The 25,011-nt window shown below is 43.2% G+C and overlaps 1 protein-coding gene and 1 long non-coding RNA gene across 2 annotated transcripts in view; one reads left to right on the plus strand and one right to left on the minus strand.

Moving 5' to 3' along the window:
- Positions 1-25,011, minus strand: part of LPAR3 (lysophosphatidic acid receptor 3) — an 83,137-nt gene that overhangs the window by 5,538 nt on the left and 52,588 nt on the right. The window lies entirely within an intron of this gene.
- On the plus strand, positions 251-24,020 carry LOC118676953. The gene is made up of 3 exons (XR_004974269.1): positions 251-402; positions 12,937-13,100; positions 23,201-24,020. It is a non-coding gene; the product is annotated as an uncharacterized LOC118676953 (long non-coding RNA).

The following is a 25,011-nucleotide window of genomic DNA, read 5'->3' on the forward strand; positions in this document are numbered from 1 at the left end:
TCAGAGAACTGAAACGCTCTAAATAAATGTTCAGATCTATGCTCTGTTTGTTATATGTGGTAATTCATACAAATTTTCCCTTTGTGTTGAGTTACGTAATTCATTCAATCAACACCAGACAAACTTCATTGAGCAATGATTATATGCCAGGCACTGTTACAAGCATTTTATATAAATTAACCATTCAATCTTCATAGCAACCCTTGGAAATAGGTACTAATGCTATCCTCATTTTAAACCCGAGGAAATGGAAGCACAGAGAAGTGAGGTAATATGCTCAAAGCCACACAGCTGATCAGAGGAGGAGCCAGGATCCGAACCCAAGCACCTGGCACCAGAGCCTGTGCTCCAGTCCACAGTCTAGGCTGCCCAGCAGGGGGCCATGAGGATCTTATTACTAAAGTGAGTGATGGAAGAGGGGGGAGGGGAAGCCACTTCTGGCCTTTAAAGTCCCCTCATAGTGTGACATATCTGACTGTGAGGCTGCATATTTCACAAGTCATTCTCTGGTTTGCTAACAGAAAGACTTTCTGGTTATGGGAGGAAGGAGGGAGGAGGGGCAGGAGGGGCTTTATCTGGAAGGATGTCAGACGTCCGGTCAATCTGGCCTAATTAGCATATTACCCTTTTATTAGTATAGATTTTTTAAAATATGTTTTTATTGATTTTAGAGAGGAAGGGAGAGGGTGGGAGAGATAGAAACATCAGTGATGAGAGGGAACCATTGATCGGCTGCCTCCTACATGCCTCCTATGGGGGATCAAGCCTGCAACCCGGGCATGTGCCCCCGGCTGGAATCGAATCCAGGACCCTTCAGCCCTTCAGTCCACAGGCTGATGCTCTATCCACTGAGCCAAACCAGCCAGGGCTATTAGTATAGATTTTGAGAGAGAGAGGAAGAGAGAGAGAGAGAGATTTGTTGCTCCACTTATTTATGCATTCATGGTTGCTTCTTGTATGTGTCCTGACTGGAAAATGAACTCACAACCTTGGTGTGTCAGGATGATGCTCTAACCAACTGAGTCACCTGGCCAGCAGATGATGGGTCCTGGGAAATATATTTCAGTCAGTACCCCTCAATTTCCAATAAATTTTGGAAGAAAATGCTAATATATATATATATTTTTAGTAGACCCAATGCTCAGACCATGACAACTGGGAACAGTTTTCAAAGACAGCATGCCAGGCTCAAGCCACATGTTTTAAAAAAATCGGGCATCCTATCTAATAAAGAGGGAATATGCTAATTGACCCTCATGCCATTGCAAAGATGGAGGCGGCCACAGCCAATAAGGAGGGAATATGCTAATTGCCACAGCCTCGCACAAGATGGCCACCCCCATGTGGTCAAAATATGGCTGCCACAAGATGGCCAGCAGGGGAGGGCAGTTGGGGGTGATTGGGCCGGCAGGGGAGGGCAGTTGGGGGTGATCGGGCTGGCAGGGGAGTGGTTAGGGGGTGATCAGGCTGGCAGGCAGGTGAGCAGTTGGGAGCCAGCAGTCCCAGATTATGAGAGGGATCCCTGTGGGATCGGGCCTAAACTGGCAGTCGGACATCCCCTGAGGGGTCCCAGGTTGGAGAGGGTGCAGCCTGGGCTGAGGGACCCCCCCCCCGCTAGTGCACGAATTTTGTGCACCGGGCCTCTAGTTAACAAACAGGAGTGGAAATCAGGTATGTTTCTCTTGGAGAAGAAAAGGCTAAGGAAAGACGGGATGTATTGTTAACTGTCTCCAAAAACTAAAGGGCCATCACATAGAAAGTGGAAGTGCAGACTTGTCCTTGTCCAGAAGGTCACCTGAAAGAAATGGAACAGTACAAAGAGGCAGAATTTGGGTGTAAAACCTCTTTTAAGTAAATGAAGCTGTTTAGGAGAGAACTGGCAGCTCAGAGGCCAGACAGCCTCCCTGAGCAGGGTGCTTCCTTGCCTGGATTATCCTGAGATGTTCAAAGGGAAGCGATTTTTCCTAAATGAGAGGAAGGAAGTGGCTTCTGAACTCTTTTCCAGGTAGAAAATTGCTAAATTCTGTAAAACTATGAGTTTCCACTTCCCATAACATTCAAACATACGTGACTTGTTTCCCAAACTTATTATAAGACTGTATGGCTAACCACTGCTTAAGGTGAATTCTCTGAGCTGGCAGGTCTCAAACCTGGCTGGACATCAAAACTACGAGGGGAGCTTTTTAATCAGACCCAAAAGTCGTAAGTGCTGGGTGGTGCACAGAAATTTGTAGGACTCAAAAGTTCCCTGGGTGATTATGATGCATAAGCCAGTTTTATAAACCACTTCTCTATGCTGACCCAAAATGGTTTATTCAAACTAATCCTATCAGCAAAATATAGACTCTATAAACTCAGCAAAAAGTCATGGGAAAGAGAAAGGAGGCAGAATTCTTTAAAATAAAATAATTAAAAAACAACAACAAGCATCTCTTGAGATCAATACCTTCAGCTTCCATCTGGACAAATGTTTGAGCACATCATACACATAAATAAATGCACAAACACTAGCGGTGAAACCAGTCTACAGTCAAGGCATACACAGCCCTCCTCTGGCCTTTGCTGGTTCGCTGGTTCACCCTACCAGGATGCCTTCCCACCTCCTAATCTAAGATCTACTTTTCTTTCTAAGCTTAGCTCACATGCCGCCTTCTCCACCGGACCTCGCCCATCTGCCCAGCCCACAGTAACCATCACCTCCTTTCAACTCCTGCGCCACTTTCTACCTACAACATCCCTGTGGCACTGGGCATGCTATCAGCCTGATTCCCTCCAACACACTCCGAGAGCTCTGGGCCAGTGTGCATAGGGCATCCCATGTACCATCTTTTAAAACCCCCAGTCCAATGAGATGGTTACTCTTCTTATTATTCCCGTCTTCCATGTGATGGGTTGGGAGGTTAGGGTGGCTTAAGAGTTTGTCTTGGTCCAGAAGCCAACAAACAGAAGAGTCATAATTTGAACCCAGGCCTGACTCCCCAGACAACCTCTTGAACATTGGCTATGCTTGAGGTAGTTTAAAAATACATATGTCCTGTCCCTCATAGGCTAAGCTCCCTAAGCATGTAGGCTGTGCCTCATACCTGGCTGTATCTTTAGAACTAAGCCCGGAGCCCCACACTTGGAACAGTGAACATAACTGAGGTTTATTAGGTGCTCACATGGGGCCAGGTACTTCAGTAGCTGTAGCACCTGCTAATGCAAAGAGTGTAAGTCCTACCCAGGCACCGACAGGCACAGAACCTAGATGTGATGACTCTGACTACTGTCAAGGAAGGTCTCCGGGGAACTGACACTCAGCTGAGCTGAGTGCTGAATGTCAATGAGGACTGTGCAGAAGTGAGAAAAGGCATGATGCATTCGGGGAATTCTAGTTCAGGATGGTTTTAATCCAGGCAGGTAACTGAGGAAGTAAGATGACGTCTAAGAGATGAACCTAGGTTAGATTTGGAAGGACCCAGTGGGCAATAGTCAGGACTATAAATTTGTTGTATAGATCTGATCCTGTAAGCCTTTTTTTAAACCAGGAGTTTATCAAGAGAATTAAGCTTGAATGCCCTCAGGTACCCATTGTATGTAGTGGGTTAACCTCTCTCCCAAGGATCTAGAAGGGTCTGGTATGAGTCAGATACCATATTTGGGAGGATTAAGAAAATATTTCTAAGGTCCATGGTTCATAAAGGAATCCCACTGAAAAAGGCTAGATCAGAGATTTCTCAGGCTCAGTTGCAACTCACTAGTGGGTTGTGAAATCAAATTTGCAATTTTTGCAAAATTGCAACCAGCAATTTTTTAAAAAACAAAATAGAACAGAACAGAAAACATCACAGTACAAGTACAGTAAGGTACGTTTCATGAAACTTGTTTCAGTTACACACAAAAATATGTGTGTGTATTAAGCCATGATACAGAATATACATTATTTCTTATTGTGAGTACCAAGTTAAAAAAAAAAAGAGTTGGAAATCCACTTCTATAGATAAGTGGTTTTTCGAATCATTCTTTAAACAAGTAGAGGAATACTTCCCAAAGGAAATCTATTGTTAATACATTGTTTGTGGGTAGTTTTTATCGCGCGCTAACAGGTGGCGCGGGCCATTTTTGCTAATTTTTTGCGCAAATGGCAATGTTCAGTCAAATTACAATAACTTTAGTTTACATATTTATACGTTACCCGCATTCTACCACTAGTCTATAAAAAACGTATTAATACGTGTCCCGCTCTCTACTACACTGGTAGAACGTATAAATACGTAAAACGTATAAATACGTTTCCCGCATACAATGTGTTAAACTTCAAAATCAGAGCTGCTCTGACTAAAGAAAAAAAGGGGAGGGGGAGTTTGACTAAAGCTCTTTGTAGCAAAATTCAGTCTCATCTTCATACTATACTAGAGGCCCAGTGCATGAAATTCATGCAGGGGGGAGGGGGGCGGGATGTGTGTGTGTGTCCCTCAGCCCAGCCTGCACCCTCTCCAAACTGGAACCCCTAAAGGGATGTCCGACTGCCCGTTTAGGCCCAATCCCAGCAGGGATTGGGCCTAAACGGGCAGTCGGACATCCCTTTCACAATCCAGGACTGCTGGCTCTCAACCGCTCACCTGCCTGCCTGCCTGCCTGATTGCCCCTAACTGCTTCTGCCTGCCAGCCTGATCACCTCCTAACCACTCCCTTGCCAGCCTGGTTGCTCCTAACTGCCCTCCCCTGCAGGCCTGGTCACCCCCAACTGCCCTCCCCTGCTGGCCCAGTCACCCACAACTGCCCTCTCCTGCTGGCCCCATCACCCCTAACTGCCCTTCCTTGCCAGCCTGGTTGCCCCTAACTGCCCTCCCCTGTTGGCCTGGTCGCTCCCAACTGCCCTCCCCTGCAGGCCTGGTCACCCCTAACTGCCCTCCCCTGCAGGCCTGGTCACCCCTAACTGCCCTTCCTGCAGGCCTGGTCGCCCCCAACTGCCCTCCCCTGCTGGCCTAATCTCCCACAACTGCTCTCCCCTGCAGGCCATCTTGTGTGTTGGAGTGATGGTCAATTTGCATATTACTCTTTTATTAGATAGGATACCCCACCCCTACCCCCATACTCACACACACCTCTGAGGAACCCCTGGGAACCCCATGGAGCATAATTTGAAAATTGCTCCTATAGAATAGCAGTTCTTTGAAGATTGTTGATCAGGGGCATAGTGAAGTCTGATATCTCAGAGTGAAGCGTTGTCTGAGTGCTCAGGATGGACTGGAGGTAGGTGAAGCTCACAGCCTGTTCCCACCTGCATCAGAATCACCTGGGTGCCTGCTCAAAATTCAGATTTCTGGGCCCCACCCAGACCTACCAAATGAGGAACTGATGAAGGTATGACCTGGGCATCTCCAGTGTGTGTGTGTGTGTGTGTGTGTGTGTGTAATTGATTTCAGAGAGGAAGGGAGAGGGAGAGAGAGATAGAAACATCAATGATGAGAATCATTGATTGGCTGTCTCCCACACTGGAGATTGAGCCTGAAACCCGGACATATGCCCTGACCAGGAATTGAACCACAATGTCCTGGTTCATTGGTGGATGCTCTTCCACTGAGCCATGCTGGCCGGGCACATCTCCATTTTTTCATCAGCTCCTTGGGAAATGCTTTAGTGTCGTTAAAGTGTAAGAACCACTGGCCTAGGCAGGGAGATTCATCCAAAGACTGGTTAAAACTCAGGAGAAATGACAAGGTTTGCAAAAGTAGTGTGGTGGAAGAGAGATGTGGATGGGTTAGAGTCAGTAAGGAGGAAAAACGTTAACCCTTGATGAGGAACTGGGTCTAGGAAGTGAGGGAGAGGAAAAGTCCAGGGTGACTGGGTAGCTTGTGGTTCTGACACCAAGTGGGAGAGAGAGAAGGGGCAGGCTTGGAAGGAGAAAGTGGTTCGGTTTTAGGCACTGGGCACTTAGAGGGCCTGTGGCTCCTCCCGGCAGAGACACGGAGAAGGCAGCCAGATGTGTGTGAGAACTCTGAGAGCTCCAAAGGGAAATGCTGACTTGGGAGTCATCCGCAGGGGGCAGGCACTGAAGCCATATGTTCTTCCATTAATAAATATTTACTAAGCAACCACCTACCATGTGCCAGCTACTCAGGGTAAATGTCTTCATGATGATTGCATTTGGGTAACAATTCTCATTTCCTTCTATTGCCGAGTGACGGGTCAGTTATATTGATCAGAAGCAACTACTTTTCATTTTAATATGTTCTATGTTCTTCCAGTGCCTGTTGAAGAGACTCACCAGTCATCCAAATAGACTACATATGAGCTTTCCTCTAGTAATTAAATAAACTAGCTTCAGTGCTATACTCAAAACACAAGAAGTTCAATGTTAATTTTTAAAGTATAGTGAATCTTATACTGGACTATCCAATTGAGTACTGAAATGGTATTTTATGACTGCAATTTAAGGCAGTCAGAAACATCAATTTAAGGAATGTCTAACACTGTGGAAGATACAATTACAAATGAAAATATTGGTGACAAGTGAAATAAAAGATTTTTCAAAGTCTCCAGTCAATATTAGGTTTAAATAATCTATAACTGCCACCCCTCTTATTTGGAAGTTTTCAAAATATCTCAGACAATACTCTGGTTAATACCTCATCCACATTATACGGCATAAGAAAGAAGACTACCTTCTCTGGGAGAAGGGCCCCTCACTGGAATGTACTTGAGATAGTTCAGCATTCTTGGGATTTTAGTGACAGGATACGAAGAAGATTGAGGCCTCAAGTTGCATGAAGCCTATTCTTCCAGACTCATACTGTTCTAGTCCAGCTAGCTGGCCATTTTTTCATCTGTTTAAAAATTCACACATGCAATTAAAATGAAACCTTGACATGCAGAGTGGCCCACAAACAAAGCATCCGTAGCAAAAGCAATCACTCACACTGAATAGTTTCGCTTTGGCACATGGACCGCTCATTTCATCAAAGAGGAGGATATATTTTAAACGTGTTCCCTCTGTTATCTTTGTTTTTAGTCCAGGAAAAAGTGGCCGGGCACAGGCAATGATGCCAACCTAGTCAGCCACAGCACTGTCTGATTTACTGAAATAGAAAATGACAACGCGCCATAAAAATCAGGTTGGGAACCTCTTCTCAGGGAAGCTCTCTTCTTTTTTTTTTTTTAAATATTTTATTGATTTTTACAGAGAGGAAGGGAGAGGGATAGAGGCTAGAAACATTGGTGAGAGAGAAACATCAATCAGCTGCCTCTTGCACACCCCCTACTGGGGATGTGCCCGCAACCAAGGTACATGCCCTTGACTGGAATTGAACTTGGGACCCTTCAGTCCGCAGACCGACGTTCTATCCACTGAGCCAAGCCGGTTAGGGCGGGAAGCTCTCTTCTTATTTGAAAAGAACTTTAAAGCTAAAATTGAAAAGTAAATGGCTCTTGGTCAGAAGCATTACAACGTGTAAGTTACACACTAATAGAATGTTCAAATGAAATGCTCTTTACACACTAAGAACTTATTTGATAATTTAAAAATAACACTTGCAAATGTGGTTTGCATGCAGATGCATACTCACTTACCCACAGTGTTTTAGAAGTTCAATAACTCAGAAAATAGATTGTCATGTATATGAAAGGAATGAAAATATATACCTTTGGTAAACCTGATTTATTTTTATTGCCGAAAACAAGAAAACACCAAGACACTTCAAACAGCTGATGAGCAGTTAAGCATTCCACAAATGATTCATTTAACACTATTGTTACCACGGCTGGATCTTTTGACTCTGACAGCTGGTTTTAGACACTTGTTTTAAATTTATGGCCAGCTTTGGGAAATTGATAATCTTGGTGCCAAGTGGTTATGAAATAAAATTTAAAGCAGAGGCATACCAGCTAGGACCACAGCCTAGACCTAATTCTAGTGTTTAACTCGGGGCAACAGCTGGAAGTCATAAAGTGCATAAGAAAACACCATCTCCTCCTCCAGATTCCTCTTTAAGCATCGCAGGCCCATACCCACCAGACTTCAGCACCTCCCTGTTATGTCCGGGGCTCTCTGGCATCTAAGAAAAGGTGTGAGGACAGCCATGTATTGGCATATTGGCTGCTATACTCTCACGACTGACAGATCCCGATTAGCCTGCCCAAGGATCTGAGATCCTTCTGGCCAGAGTCACTGCTTTGAATTAGAAGGCCCATGCTGCCCCTTACCTAAAAATATTAACCTGTTACGCTGTAAGCATGTACTATTCTCTCACATGAACTGCCATTACCACCGAGTATCTTGGGGTAATGCAAAGGGGTACCTTTGGGGAGGGTTAAAATTTTTGAAAGGGTTACAGCATAAGGCACTGCATGCTAACCTGACTAGGAGACAAGATTCTGGACACCCAGATGCCACAAAACACCAGTCTAAGCTCAGAAGAAGGAAACAGAAAGTAGAAGGAGCTGGGGGAGGTGAGTTAGAGATAGTGGGGCCTGGAAAAGTGACAGCATGGTGTAACTAAGGAACTACAGCGTCCTGACATACGGTTACCACTTTCCATCCTCTGCCAAGGCTGCCATCGTGAATCCACCACACTACTTGCTTCTGAACCCCGATGTGCCTGGATCCTCCGCAGCACAGTGCTCCGAGCGGCCTTTAGCCATCGGCTGGAATTTGCCCCTGGAATGAACCCCACTTCCATCCCTGTATAGTAAGAAGAGCATGGGCTTGAGAGGGAGCAGACCCTGAGTTGAAATTCTGGTTTTCGCCCATGGGAAAATCAATTCCCCTTCCTGGGCCTCCCACCATTTTCTTAGCTATGGAATGAGCATGTGGATACTGACCCAACTGGAGTTTTCTGAGAATTTAATGAGAAAATGTGGGGAGAGTGCCCTCACAGAAAATGTTAGTTCCAACTGCCCAGATAGGGTGGCTACTTCCCCTGCTGCACTTCCTGAGGTAACTTACAAACACATCTGGTAGGGGCTCCAGCAGCTCTGTGCCACACCTGCATGCACTCACACACACAGTTCACTACACTGTACCCTATTTCTGTGTGCCTGTGGCTGCTGTTAGGCTGACAGCCTCAGGAGAAATCCCTTTTATATCTCATTTAACTTGGGACACCCAGGGATTAGTCAAGCACCATATACATAGACGGTATTTAATAAAAAAAAGCTTGTTAAATGAAAAAGTGAGAGATCCTGAGTCAAACCCAGACCACTGGACTAGAATATGCTTTTTCAAAGTCCATTCTATTGCTCTGCTTCCAGTTCCCTCATCCGTGTATTAATGAGGTTGGACTGAATGACCTGCAAAGGCTCCTTTTGACGGTTCTGGGTCTCACCCACAGATAGCTTCATGGCCAATGTATAGTCCACGCAATGGAGCAGCAAGGCAAAAATAGACGGTCTGTACAGCGCTGAGTGACAGAGATCATTTTGTAGCAAATTTATGATGCATGTATGTCACATGATTCCAGCAGAAACTGGCACCTGGAGATGGGAATATCTCGCATATTCGGTATTTATCCAACTAACATAACAGTGAGCAATTGTGATGTCAGGCACTGTGAATAATGAGACAAAGGAGACAGAGGAGTTGATGATTACCATGCAAGGTGCACACAAGAGACCCTAAGGCCATCCGCTTAATGGTCTCAACAACCGGTAGAATTATTGCCCTCTATGGGGTCACCATGGATTGAATTTTTAAAGGAAGAGAGATGTTAAGAATAGCAGCTACTATTAAATTGTTTTCAATATAAACAATATTTTTGAAATAATATTGAAATAATTGAAACAATAACAATATTGAAATCAATAATGGTCATTAAAATATTATTAAAACAATTATAATATTGCTTATTAAACAGCTATTAAAACAATAATAATATTATATAAAAGATGCTCATAACATATTGCTGAGTTTACTAAAAAAGGTTACAAAATACTATAAATAGTAAGATTCCATTCTTATTAAAAAGAATAAATTAAGCATGCAGTTGTGAATGTACATATGGGCACTTAGAAAAGATCTCGAAATATACATCCAAATATTCTGGTAGATATAGGCAGACTGACCCAACAGGTTTATCCTTCCTTATATCTTTTATCATTGTCTTAATTTTTTGCTTTGAGCATGTCTTTTTTTTTTTTTTAAATAATAAGCTCTCATTAAAGCTATTTCTGTTTTTATTTTGGGAACAAATTTACTTGCATGCACTAAATTTCTACTGCAAAAAAAAAAAAAAAAGTGCCATAAAATTGATCCCACGTAGTTGAGAAATGAGGCAAAGACTGCCTTTCCCAACCAAACTCTTCAAGGCAATTTCACTCCCTTTTACCTTCAGGCAGTTTACTAAGTAAGAAAACACACAGCAAGAGTGTGAGAAAGTCATTAAATCGTAAAGCCATGCCATAACCCTTGAAATTGAATCAATAAAAATCAATTGTGTAAAATCTGAGGTTTGTTACTGTAATACTCAATTATTTCCCATTAGTTGTACATTAATCACAAAAAGCACAAAGGTACAGGAAGGGAAATATACTGTGCTGTGCCCTGAGCGGAAGGTCCCAAACGGTCACGCCCCCTCCCACCTAGCATACCTAGGCTGATCTCCATTTGCAAGCAGGGGCTAGGCAGATGGAAGCCACCACAGATTACATATCAGTGGGCGATGCTGGCTAGACGCTCTCATTGATCTATTATCAAAGAATGAGAGTCCACATACTCCCCTTCCCAGATAATGAAACTTAAAAACCTTTTAAAATAAGCCCCCCCTCCCTTCCTTATGAAGGGAAGCCCACTGACTAGACCTCTGCCTTTCCTTGGTACCTGTGTCACCACTGCGAGCATCCTTACCCCCAGAGTGGGTGACAACACTTGACAGCTGCCCTTGCCTTGTGCCCTCATGGTGCAGGCCATCAGCCACCCACAGCCAGCAGTCCCTGCGCCTCCGACAAGCCCCTCTGCCCTTCTGTTTGCTGGTGCAGTAAGAATGGTAGCTGAACCAAGTCAATGGAGCCCTGAAGAATGACCTGGATGGGGGAGGGGAGAGCACATTAAAAGGCTTTGAGACAACTATTTGTGCTCAGAGGACATTTTCCATGATGGAGGTAGGAGCCAGAGATTGTTTTAGAGATTAAATAAATGCGGGGACACTCAGAAAACATAATTCATATCTATATGGGCTAATTTTAAGGATTCACTCCTGCTTGGCCAGCATGCCTCAGTGGTTGAGTGTCGACTTATGAACCAGGGGGTCATGGTTTGATTCCCGGTCAGGGCACATGCCTGGGTTGCGGGCTCAATTCCCAGTAGGGGGCGTGCAGGAGGTAGTGGATCAATGATTCTCTCTCATCACTGATGTTTCTAACTCTCTCTCCCTCTCCCTCTCTGAAATCAATTTTAAAAAATCTATCTATATATATAAATATATGTTTTTAAAAATTTTTTTTATTGATTTCAGAGAGGAAGGGAGAGGGAGATTGAGCCTGCAACCCGAGCATGTGCCCTGACCTGGAATCAAACCCGGGACCCTTCGGTCCGCAGGCCGACATTCTATCCACTGAGCCAAACCAGCTAGGGCATGAAACATGAAAACTAGCTAACTACCATTCATTATTTTTTTTTTTAAGCAAGCAAGCAAAATGGTTATTAAGCAAGTCATTTGCAGCTCAGTTCCAGTTTCATCTGAGATCTGAAAACCAGTACAAGGGCACAGGAAAACAGATTCACATCTTTTCTTACATTTCAAGCCCTCGCCGTGAAAGCAGGCTACGCAAGCTGTGGACACACACACACACACACACACACACAGATGTGGAGATATTCTGCTGTGAGTACACCCTGCTACTTTTTAAACAGCCAGCTTCTTCTCCAATAACTCAGTTTGCATTGCTTATGCTGCCTGCTGCCAAGAGAGGGGAAAAGATCCTGTGACAAACATCTACAGTTTTAACTCGGCAGGAGTATGAATCAGAGCACCACTCAAACTCTGTAGAAATATCTTCCACTTATATTTCTGATCACATTAACTTTTCCCTAAGCTAGTTGGAGTTGGTATTTACCATAATTTGCTTTAAAGGAATGTAATGTGATTACTTTGTAATAAAGAAAGCAAGGCTGGTAAGAGCATGCTGCTCAAATTCCAAGAATATGTCAGTATTTACTGATTTGCTTATGAACCAGCAGTACAGGGAGAGTGCTGATTACCCAAGGATTACCCAGGACATGGAGGTAAACAAATTAGACTCAAGCTCTTCCTTACTCCTGATTTCACCCGTTCCTTCTGATAGCCCCAAAAGTGCCCTTGGGAGAGGACTTCCCTTGTGTCATAGAACGTAGCACGCAGCCCAGCCACCCCCAAACATCACTCTGTTTGATTTCCTTGTATCACTCTCGGCACTAGTTTATTGGTGTACCGGTTGATCGATCGATTTACTAATTCACATCACCCCAATGGAAGCTTTGCCCATTTTATTCACCTACATACATCTTCCATGTACACAGAGCTTCCTAGATCCCTTCTGGAAGTTCTGATTCTAGGAATCTGGAATGGGGCACAAGCACTTGAATGTTATCAGTCAGGCTCATACTCAATAAGAAGAAAAGTATTGGTAAAACACGACCTGGTTAATAATTTACTACAATGAACAAATTATGCAATCTGAAAAAAGAAAAATATCATGCTATTTGGAAACATATTCTTAGTTTGCTTTGAGCAAACTTTCAAAGTTTGATAGAATATGAGGAAATGGGTGGTTAAATCTGTAGTAAGGATTAAAACAGAAGGAGATAAAGTAAGCTTGGGAAACACAAATAGAGCACGTGTGAAAGGTGATGATGACAGGAAAGGTGGACACGAAGAGCATAGAGGAGATGCCATTAAGGGCTCCCATAGGAACCTGAAAGTGAGAGAAAAAAGGTTAAGCTCTAAACCAAAGTCACCTTAAAGAGATCTTACTCGTCCCCAGGCCTGCAGGACCTTTACTGAAATCTGACTGAAGCAATAACATCTTAGAAGAAAGAACGTCACGAGAGCCAGGATGTCTAGAAGGACCCTATGCAATTTCCAGGGAGAAAAGTGCTTGGTCAAGATCAGCCTGTTCTGATTCTGTTCAAAAGGCAGCCTCTGATTGTAAGTGACCTTGTCATGTATTGAGTATCCAAACCCTGTGGTACTTATATTTCCTTAGTCCAAATAAATATGTTGGCATCTGGTTCATTACACAGACACACACACACACATGCATGCACACACGCACGCACGCACGCCATCCAGAGAAAGGACAGGCAAACGGAGGAAGGAAGGAGGCAAATTAGTTCTGAGGCCCACACTTTATTCATGTTCTTCCCTCTGCTGCCTTCACTGCCAATGTGTTACCTTCTCTGCGAAGCTTTCCCCAGCTGCTCCCCTCAGGTTGAGTCAACTGCTCCCCATTCCACGCTTCCAAGGCCCTCTCTACACGCTTATTGTCAGATCAGACACCATCAGTGGATCATCCCTCTATTGGCAGCCAGTCCGAGAGCACCCGAAGGCAGAAATGCTGCCATTTTCACCTTGGGTCCCCACACCTGATCGGGTCTGTATGCTTAGCAGGTGCTCCATTTTCAAGGAAGTAGGAAAGCTGAAATGTCACAGGCAGGAATCGCAGAGGTAATACAAGAGAAAATTAGATGCACTGCTTGCTGGATTTTCACTTAGAGTGATCCATTGCAATGCACTGGTTTCAGACAGAACATTTCTCAAGCAACAGGCCCTAATAACTTTATATATATACTAGAGGGCCGGTGCACAAAATCTGTGCACTTGGGGGCATCCCTCAGCCCGGCCTGCACCCTCTTGCAGTCTGGGAGCCCTCAGGAGATGTCTGACTGCTGCGGAGACAGGAGAGACTCCCGCCTCCGGGGCTGTGCTCGCCAGCCACGAGCCCAACTTCTGGCTGAGTGGCGCTCCCCCTGTAGGAGCGCACTGACCACCAGGGGGCAGCACCTGCATTGAGCATCTGCCCCCTGGTGGTCAGTCGATTTGCATATTAGCCTTTTATTATATAGGATATATATATGTATATATATGTATGTATATATATATGTATATATATGTATGTATGTGTATATATTTGATTTCAGAGAGGAAAGGAGAGGAAGAGAGAGAGATAGAAACAGCAACAATGAGAGAGAATCATCGATTGGGTGCCGCCTGCATGCCCCCTACTGGAGATCGAGCCTGAAACCCAGGCATGTGCCCTCAACTGGAATTGATCCTGGGACCCTTCAGTCCACAGGCTAACATTCTATCCACTGAGCCAAATCAGCTAGGGTCCTGATCACTGTTCTATGCCATGGAGATAAGTGCAAGGATATGGCACCACAGGAAACCCACCTTATGAATTTACTCAATAGCTTATTCTATTTCCAAACTTCACAAGCTGGTTGGGTGGGATTCAAAACTTTGTCATGAGCACAACTGATGCCTGGGGCTCTACGTCACCTAGAAAAGCCTGTTCACCCACAGACAGTTGATTACTTTATAGGTGATTCTGGACTCACAGCAATTTAATTTGCAGTTGATTTTTCATTGATTGATTCTTGGCCAGTTAAACCCTTTCTACCCTTGCTAATATTTGAAATAACTTCCAGCAGTCTCCTCACAACTGTGAGCCTTTTCTTGCCTAAGGCCCTGCTACTTCCTGCAAAGGGCGTGAGAGGTCTGTCTCTGTTTCTTCTGGTTATTTCTTCAAGACTCTCAGCCCTTTCCCAGAACTCCATGTACCCCTTACACCTCTATTTTTGAAAATAAACTAAATCTTAAAACATACAATTGCTTACTCTATTTATCCTGTGTAATTCATATACACATATACATATATTCATATTCATATACACACTTTCACATTTTAAATACATACACAGGCTTTATGTTACATACAAATCTTTTATTCAGAGCTGTTAAAATAGAGTATTGGTAAAAATTTCCTTTAGAGAGAGAATGAGTATTCCAGGCCCTTGGGTAGGAACATAATTCCCTTTTAAGAGATTGTTTTTACTGAAAATTCTATTGAACTTAGTTTCCCTCATTTTATCCCAGAAACGAGCAGGAAGTGTAAGCATGAGGACTCCCTGTGCAGACAGGGCTGCACAGCCTACCCACCTCATCCTCCTGTGGGCAAGGGGATCGTTTTCTTCCCGTGGTCACCATTCATTTCTGTAACAAGTGTTGGGAAAACAGGGTGGTTTAGGGACAATTCCTACCCTCGACGTGTTTGCCCTCTAGTACACCAAAAAGAGCACACACATAAAAATAACTGTCGTCAGGTAGTAAATGACATGCATCGAGTAGAATGAGCCAACGATAAAGTAATTCAGAGGAGAAATTTCTACAGGATGGGGTGAGAGAAGAATTGACGGAGAAGACAGGGTTTGAGGGGGTCAGGAAAGAAATACAGGAATTGGGTGGGAAGAACACTTTCAATTTGTCCCCTAACCCACTAGCCAAACACATAATATGTAAATATACCAAACGCCTTAGGATCAGGCTCCACACCGTAGGGCTGTAATAACAGCGAGCTGGGACAACACTGTGCGTTTCACTACAGGAACTGCAAACTGTGCTATCACAGGTACTTGGAAGCCAAGGCTGCTGGTCTGATTAAGGATGGTTTATTATCATTTAGGGAAAAAGAGTTTGAAGCTTTCCTTACAGTCCATGTGTTTCCACATTTGGGTTCATCAAACACATTTAAACCACATTTATATATATAAAAAGCTAATAAAATGCAAAGTGTCCCCTCGGGAGTTTGACCAGGAGAATGGAGTTGCATCACTTGCTATGACATGCACTGACCACCACGGGGTGGCACAGAACATGGCAGGTGACCACCAGTGGTGACAGCAGAGAGGTGGGGAACCTGATCAGCCCTGATTACCAGCCAGGCCTAGGGACCCTACCAGTTTACGAATTTCGCGCACCAGGCCTCTAATTATATCATAGTTTGAAAGAATCTGCTGTTTAAAACATTACTTTTACTGTCCTAGTAATCAAATGAGATTAGTAAGTCAAAATGTGTAAACAACAAAAAATAATTTATAAATTGTTCATCAGTGAAGAGGAAACATTTAAATCACATATGTCTAGATGCTGAGAAAGATCATTCAAAAGTTTAAGGGGCCACGTCTCTGAACTAGAGACCATCCATTCACTTTAGCCAGGGTATTAGACAAATCAGACACCCTACATTTAACAAGGGGAAAATAAATGGAGTCTAGGGTGCTGTCCCACTCACACCATGGAACGGGAGACCTGATACTCAAATAACAAAACGCTCACCTTCTTGTCCCTTCGCCTCTCACCCACAGGAGAAACATAAAACACTTCCTCTTTCAACACAACAACTTCTATTTTCCTGAAGCAAATGGGCTTATTTATTACTGTGTACAGTGATTAACTGGGCATGTTTACCCAATGATACACATATCCTGAAGGACTTACTAGTTAGGTCAACGTGGGTGATTCACTTAAACTTTCTAAGCCTTTCTTCCCCATCCGTCATGGACAGTAAATCCCCGTCCCAGGGCTGGTGAGGTCCTTCAGGGCAGCATTTAGCATTAGGGCCGTCCCCATGATCCTGACCTCTTACTGCTCCAGGAAAGGCCTCTGAGATTTGGAAATCCTACACTGGCACTGGTCAGAGGGGCAGTTTGGTGTAGCGTTTGAATAGCTTTCCCTCAAGGGCTAGGCTTTTGGGTTCAAATCCCAGACCCTTGGGCACTTTTTATTTAACCTGTGGAGCCCACTTGTGCCTCAGTTATCTCATCTGTAACATGGAAACAATAAGAATATCCACCTCCTGGGTTGCTGTGAGGGTACGTGACTGATGATGTATGAAGTACCTAGAGCAGTGTTCGGCACAGAGCAAGACTCGGGGTATTAGCCATTCCTGCTGCTGGCCCTGTTCCCCACGTGTAAGGATGGTCAGGGGCAAACTCAAGAGTCTGGCGAGGCGTGGAAAAATACTAAGTAACCAGCGTTATTCAAGATGCAGATTAAAACAACAACAGGTAGTTGTTATCTAAGTAATCCCAGAGGGATAATGATTTTTAAAATAAATTTAGTCTTTTAAGACATAGCTCTACAGATGGAACTAAGAGAGAAAGACCTGAGTGGTAGGAGTAGCATGCTAACCCTCTCCATTCCGCTTATCACCATTACAGCACTAGAAAGGCCACAGATATTTTTTATTTTCATGCTTGTTTCTTCTACTAGAGTCCCGTGGTCAGCAAACTGCGGCTCGTGAGCCACACACGGCTCTTTGACCCCTTGAGTGTGGCTCTTCCTAAGCCTTAGGAGTACCCTAATTTAGTTAATAACAATGTACCTACCTATATAGTTTAAGTTTAAAAAATTTGGCTCTCAAAAGAAATTTCAATCGTTGTACTGTTGATATTTGGCTCTGTTGACTAATGAGTTTGCCGACCACTGTACTAGACCATATGCGCCTCAAGGACCAGGACTATACACAGTCGACTTGCTTTGCATTCCCAGCTCTTAGCATAGTGCCTGACATAAATAAAGCAGGCACTTAGTCAATACTTACTCATGAGCGAATGATCAAATGAGGGAGTAAAAGAATATAGGTACATGTAGATATTAATCCAAGTGCAAGAAGACCTTTTATTATTAAAGAGCAGAACTTGACTCGGGGGTCACCAGGTAGGAGCGAATAGCAAAGGAGAAGATAGATGAACAGGAATGATGTTCCCATAACCTGGGACCTCAATTTCACGGTGCCTAGTTCTTACCATACGAAGCTTCTATTATGAGTCATCTTGTTTGTTAGGCAATTCCAATGAGCCTAGCCAGAGCTAATGTACTGCATGGAGCCTTGGGCAAAATTGCTTTATGTAGCAGATACACACCCATACAATTAAAATATTTAATGCTGTTCCCAGTTCAAATGAGATCAAGTCATCTGCTCATGCTTATAAAAAAATCTTATCAATAAATCTAATAAAACATTTGCTGTAGACTCAGAGACTCTGAGGCTTGCAAGAACTCTTAGTTTCTCTATCTATCCTCCAACCCTGTGAAAGCATCCCTAAGTACCACTACCCATGAGGGTCAACCAACATCTACCTCCAAAAGGGTCTCCAACAAGGCAGAGCTCACCCCATTGTAGTAGGCAGCCAGATCCACTGGAGAACAGCTCTAATTTTTAGAACATTTTTCTAATAAATTAAAATATCCTTTCTGTTATTTCTAAAACTTGATCCTAGCTTTAACCTCCAAACCTCTGTAATATAATTCCTCTTCTAGGTAATAACTCTTAAACTGTTTTTAGATAACTGTTAGGTTCTCATTTAATCTCCTCTTTGGTGACAGTTCCCTAATTCCTTCCTGTTTTGGATCCTTCAAAGCCTCTTGCTGGAGCGGTGTGGCTCAGTGGTTGAGTATTGACCTATGAACCCAGGAGTTCATGGTTCCATTCCTAGTTAGGGCACATGCCCAGATTGTGGGCTCGATCCCCAGTAAGGGCACGCAGGAGATAACCGATCAATAATTCTCTCTCATCATTGCTGTTTCTATCTCACTCTCAATCTCCCTCCCTCTCTTAAATCAATAAAAATAAAATAAAAAACCCCAGTCACTTCCTGGAGATACTGGTACATACTGCACTGACAATATTCCTCTCAAAAGGTGATGTCAAGAGCTGGCCTTACAGTGCCATCAGGGACTTACTTGTGTCCGAAGAAAGCGGGAATTCTCCAACTCCGGATTCTTCATGTTTTATTACTACGTCTGTGATTGCAGTATACGTTCTCATAATCGCACAGCACGATGTCCTCCACACCATAATACTTCTGATCAATAAAAACTGTCTTTTTTTTCCTCCTCACACACGCACTATTTTTAAGGAGCTCTTCCTTATCTCTGTTGTTGGGTAGTTGCATGCACGTGTGTTTTGTCTAAACCTAATGACCATACCTATTCTTACAAAATGCTGTTCTTGCTTATTTGTTTGGGACAGCTGTTTGAATCTGAACCCTCCTACCTAACACATTAGCTCTTCTTTCCTCTTTTTGGCCCTTACATATTTTGCCACCTACAAGCAATGTTCTTTCCATCTTCTCCAAGTCACTATATTTTGCTGAGGAAATACAGACCAAGTGCAGAGTTCTCTGGCCATGCTTGAGAGTCTTGCTAAGTTGACATTAGTCCTATCGCTAATCACCAGCCTTCAGGTGTAATTGTTCAGTTATTGGTGAATCTCCTGACCTACCCGCCTGACCCCAGCTCTTCTTGATCACCAGAATATTATGTCAATTGTCAAAGGTCTGCATGGCATCCACACCTATACTGTTTATAACATCCTCTGCATCTACTTGCCTCGCAACCTGACCACAAAATGTAAGTTGTGTGGTTAACTTGTTATTTCATTTTTGTGGTATATTATGAACACCACTTCTTTTTTTTTTTTTTTTACTCAAAAATTCATGACTCATTTTCTGACTTTATACAAAACGGCTCATATTATAAAATATTCAAAAATTTTCTAAAGATGCTCAGAATATGAAATGTAAAGTTCTGAAGTTCAAAACTATTATTCTTTTTTAGCGTATACATTGTGTCCCGGGGAAGAATAATAACATTTCATTTTCAATCAGCCATAATAGCTTATTTGGGACTTAATTTAGAAAATTGGAACAAAATCTTAAAACTACAGGTCTCCAAATGAACAGCCATTTCTGTGCTTCCTAATTGCCTCATTTTTTAGATGAAGAAACTGAGACACAGAGGTGTTAAGTGAATCTTATTAGCAAATGACACAATTAAGGCTGATCTCTCCTGCAAATTAAAAGCCCTATGTTCTTAAAAAGAACTCTATCACTGAAAGAAAATCACTTACTTCATCATTTATTAATTTAAAAAACCTCACTTATATGCACACAGCACTTTAATTCTTTAAAGAAAAACAGAACATTCCTCTAAGCCAACGGTTCTCAACCTGTGGGTCGCGACCATCAGAAAACACATATATAGCATCAGAAACACATATAGCATATCAGATATTTACATTATGATTCATAACAGTAGCAAAAGTACAGTTATGAAGTAGCAACGAAAATAATTTTATGGTTGGGGGTCACCACAACATGAGAAACTGTATTAAAGGGTCGCGGCATTAGGAAGGTGGAGAACCATGGCCTGCAGGAAGCCAGTGTGGGGCCAGCAAGGAGAATGTGGGCTCCTTTCCCATTGAGAAAAACCAAGGTGACATCAACTCCTATGGAGTCAACAGAGAGTGGATAAAATGCCAAACTTTGGCAGGAGTTACTCATCATAAGACATGGAAATGAGGCCCATGAGCAAAATCTTGATTATATGTATCATACACACACACACACACACACACACACACACACACACACACACACACCATCTCTCAGTGATTCCAGAACCTGTACTTTTACATATGGATTACATGCCCTGAGTTACAGGAACAGGATCACTGCCCACTCAGTTCTCCAGGACAGAAATTCAGGTGTCATTCTTGACTTCTTCCTCTCCTACTCTCATATGGGAACAATCGCCCAGTACTATTAATTCTACCTCCTTAATATCTCTCTAATCCATTCATTTATTTCCAAACCATCCTCTCCCTCCCTTAGACAAGATTCCCATAATCTCTGGCTTGGATTAATTTTTTAAAAATATATATTTATTGATTTCAGAGAAAAAGGGAGAAGGAGAGATGGAAACATCAGTGATGAGAGAATCATCGATCAGCTGCATCCTGCACTCTCCCGACTGGGGATCGAGCCCACAACCTGGGCATGTGCCCTGACCTGGAATTGAACCGTGACCTCTTGGTTCATAGGTCAAAGCTCAACCACTGAGCCATGCTGGCTAGCCTGGATTCATTTTTAATAGCCTTCCACATAGCCTTCCTGCCTCCAGTCTTTCTTTGTTTCCTCATTCAGTTGTCTGTTTGGGTTGTGACTATGTTTTAGGTAGGTTCTCTACTCTCAACCTCTAGTGCAGGACAGTGTTAAAGGCTGTTTCTGACTAATTGGATCAGGCAAAGATTCAAAGTCTCCTGAGACCACCTCTATCTACAGACTAATAGGATTCCCAGGCTAATAGGATTCTGAGTTGAATTGCCCCAAAGCAATCATACTCAGGTGTGGTGAGAGTTTTTTTCAACAGGGTGGGGCAATTGCTTCTGCCTGGAGGCTAATTGTTACTTTTAATCTCTTAAGTGGCCTCAGGGCAAGATGTTTCCCAATAGGGTGTGTCTTCCCCTGAGGCAAGGCAAATGTCTGTGTGGGAAAGATGTCCTTCACTGTGTGAGGGAATGACTCAACCCAGGAAACTTGGGGTGTCTACCTTCTGAGGTCTATCCCCTGAGACCCCAGTTCTGGGTTCTGCTTTCACAGTTCCAGTCCACTTCACTCTCCCTCTGCCACAGCACAAGGTGGGTGGCTCCACAGGGAATTTTTGTGTGTTGGCCCTTTAAGAGGGTTCCCAAACTTTCAAGCTGCCACTCCCTGGCAGACAGTACCCCACTACTTTTCACAGTTCTCTAAGGAGGAGCCCAGCTTTGGGATTAGATCCCAGAGATCCCAGTAGCTCCCCCCCCCCCCCCCCCCCCCACACACACACACAGCTGAGATATCTCTCCGAGACTTCAGTTGCTATCCGGCCAGCCCTTTTGCGCCTCCCCTCCTCCTACCAGTCTCTATGCAGTCTCCACCTTCGGTCCTTCTTCCTGCCTCCAGTCTTACTCCTTCTAATTCCTTCTCCAAAGTGTGGTCAGTGATCTCTACATAAGGCAAGTATGACAAAGCCACCTCCTTGCTTAAAGGTCTTCAGGACTATCCCAAAGTTCACAGCCAGAAAGGCAGTCCTTCATGACCTCACCCCAACTGACCTGTCAGCCTCCTTGCTCCTCTGACACCTTGTTCTCATCTTTTGTTATTTGAATTGCCCTGAACTGGCCAGGCCAGCTTTCATTTCTGGGTCTTTGTCCCTATAGCTCCCTCTGCCTTCAGCATGCTTTATAGGTCCACAACCTGGCTTCCCACACAACTCCACAGCTTCCAGTGCTTGGTTTAATAAAAATAGCAGTTTATACTTAATATGAGGGGTTCTGTTCAAAGCATTTTTATGCATTTGGTCATTTAATCCTCATATCAACCCTTTGGGGTAGGTATTATGTTCCTCTTTTATCGATGAGCTCGAATGATCTCCCAAAGTTAGGTTATATGCCTCTTCCAAGTGCCCCCAGAGCACCTGTGCTTATCATAACACTTAGCATTATCTATTTTCCCAGTTTTCTGCACCACAGACCGTAGGTCTTGAAGGGAAAAGAATGCCTGATTTCTGGTGGTCTCCTAGATGAAGGAAGGCCAATGAGTGTTTGCTGACTTGATATATGATGACAAAGCTCAGGAATATGGTTTAAGAGTTAGGAGTACATTCTAGAACTAATCTGCTTACAATCAAATCTTAGCTCTTCCAATTACTAACTGTGTGACCTTGACCAAGTTATTTAACTTCTCTGCCTAGAATCGAGATAACGATAGCACATATTCCTAAAAGACCTAAATAAGTTAATATCTGTAGAGTGCTTTGATGAGTTCCTGGCACATACAAGGACTGTGTGTTTGCTATTATTAGCCTGGTGTTAATGAAGGAACTAAAAGCACTTGTGAAATGGAATTAATACCATTAGCTCCACTTTACAGGCAAGAGGAACTAAGAGAAAGTGACAATCTTCAAATATATGCTGATCCTATAATTAAATATTGCCCAAAGATCAGTTACAAACCATTGGAGAAATAGCTTAATGATTCCAACAACACAGGCTAGCAGTAAACTTTTTAACAAACAACAACAAAACCAGCAGGTGAATGAGTAGGCTCCTACCCACTGAAAAAGGGGAAATGACCCAGAAATTCCAGGGCATAACACCAACTTACATAAGGAACTCCTACACATGAAACCACATTTATAAGAAAGTTACAAAAAAAATGCTTCCTAAGACTAATAGTACAATCTCAGATTTATGAGAATCTTTAGGACCAAAGAAGTTCCATGTTATGGGGAAATTTCCTATACAATTTACTCACTAAGAGTGAAAAAAACTTGTGTCCTCAGACTTCCACAGAGAAGTTAGTTGTGTGTTTTTACAAACAAAGCAGATGTCTTATTAAAACTTTTTTTTTTTTTTTTTTTAGGAGAAGATATAACCAAAGGAGTGAAAACCATGCCAGGATTTTGTTAAGAGCATTGTCTTTGCTCAGAGATTATTGAAATGAAGACCCTATTTGCTGCAAATGTGTGGCTGGAGACACAGAAATACAAAAAGCTTTTCCTCAGATTGACCCTCTGTTGAGCCATTTGAATACCCCCTGGAATTTCCTGGTGAGGAAACAGCAACCGGAAGTTTTACCATAAACGTTATCCCTTAGTTCTCAACAGTGACCCCATACTTTGGAAATGCTTGGTGGCAAAAATAATAGAGTATCCATTGAAGTTCATCTTTCTTTCTAGAGCACAGGTCAAAATGAATGCTCAGCCCTAGCTGGTTTGGCTCAGTGCGTAGAGGGTTGGCCTGAGGACTGAAGAGTCCAGGGTTTAATTCTTCTGGTCACGGGCACGTATCTTGGTCGCAGGCTCGATCCCCAGCCATGGTCAGAGTGTATTCAAGAGGCAACCGATCGATGTGTCTCTCTCACATCAATGTATCTCTCTCTCTGCCTCTCCCTCTCCCTTTCACTCTCTCTAAAAATCAATGGAAAAACATCTTCCAGTGAGGATTAACCAAAAAATAAAAATGAATGGCCAAAACTCTATTTCTCATTTTTGTGATACAGATGAAAATCCCACTTAAAATAAAGAATAATCATAAAAATCTTTATTTGCCTGAGAGGTTTGCCAAGACAATGGTGCCTTATGTCAAATAATATTTTATTCATTAACTTAATAAAAACATTTTGAAAAAAATAGAAGGCTGGAGAGTCCTTGGATTTTGCTGAAGTGGAGTTTTCCTTTAGTGGGGAGAAAAAATGAAAAAAGCCCCCATGAGATTCTAGAAAATTCTCAAGGACTCCTCTCTCATTCTCCAAGCTTCAGCCTCTACACTTTCAGGTCAATCAGTGTGTACAGCTTCACGTCTGGGGACTGAAATGGACACTTACAATCAGGATCCCATTTTTTCTGGTGACTGCTCCTACCTGCACCCATCTCCATTAATTTCTCTGTCTCAGATTTGGAGTAATTAAGTATTGCATCCCTTGTCTCTGTCGCTCAGTTTCTTCTTGTCTGTCTGTCTGTCTCTCTCTCTCTGTGTCTCTCTTGCATCTGCACGGGTGCACACACACCCTCCAGTCACATGGTTACATAGATAAAGCTCCTAGCACACCTGAGTCCACTTCCGACCAAAATTGGTTCCTCAGAGAAGCCCCGGACCCAGAATGGACCAATCAAAATCCCCTCCTAGAACTCAGCTTCTGGCCAGATGTGAGTGGTCTAAGGGTTGGCATCTAATTCCAGGCTGGGCCAGGTGAGTCCAGGGGAGAAAGAGAGAGACGTTTGACAGATACACTTAGGAACTGCTGGCTGCCATGTGTTGTGCCATATACACAGAAGTACCAGGGAGGGGGAAAGCAGTCTGCAGAGGGAGATATGAATAAAATAAAAGAATTGGGGGACATTCAGATTAAAAGTGAACAGCATTTCCTGGATAACAAGGGGCTTTCCAATCCCACCTCCAGGCTATTCCTTAGGCTGGGTGATCTACACACCCTTGGGTTCTATTGAACATACCCAGACATCCTTGTTTCTCTCCTTTTTCACTTAAGCATCATAAGCTGGCTCCTGTTTTTGCAATCAGAAGAATAGTTAACACACGAATGGAGTTCTATACTTAAGTAAAGGACCAACCCATGAAATATATATAGTTTCTTCCAAATATGATATAACCACCACTATCATATCAAGCATTTGCTATAATGTTAGAGTCTCAGGCAAAAAAGTTCAGTTACTG

The sequence above is a fragment of the Myotis myotis genome, unplaced genomic scaffold (genome assembly GCF_014108235.1).
Source record: "Myotis myotis isolate mMyoMyo1 unplaced genomic scaffold, mMyoMyo1.p scaffold_m19_p_2, whole genome shotgun sequence".
Lineage (NCBI taxonomy): Eukaryota > Metazoa > Chordata > Mammalia > Chiroptera > Vespertilionidae > Myotis > Myotis myotis.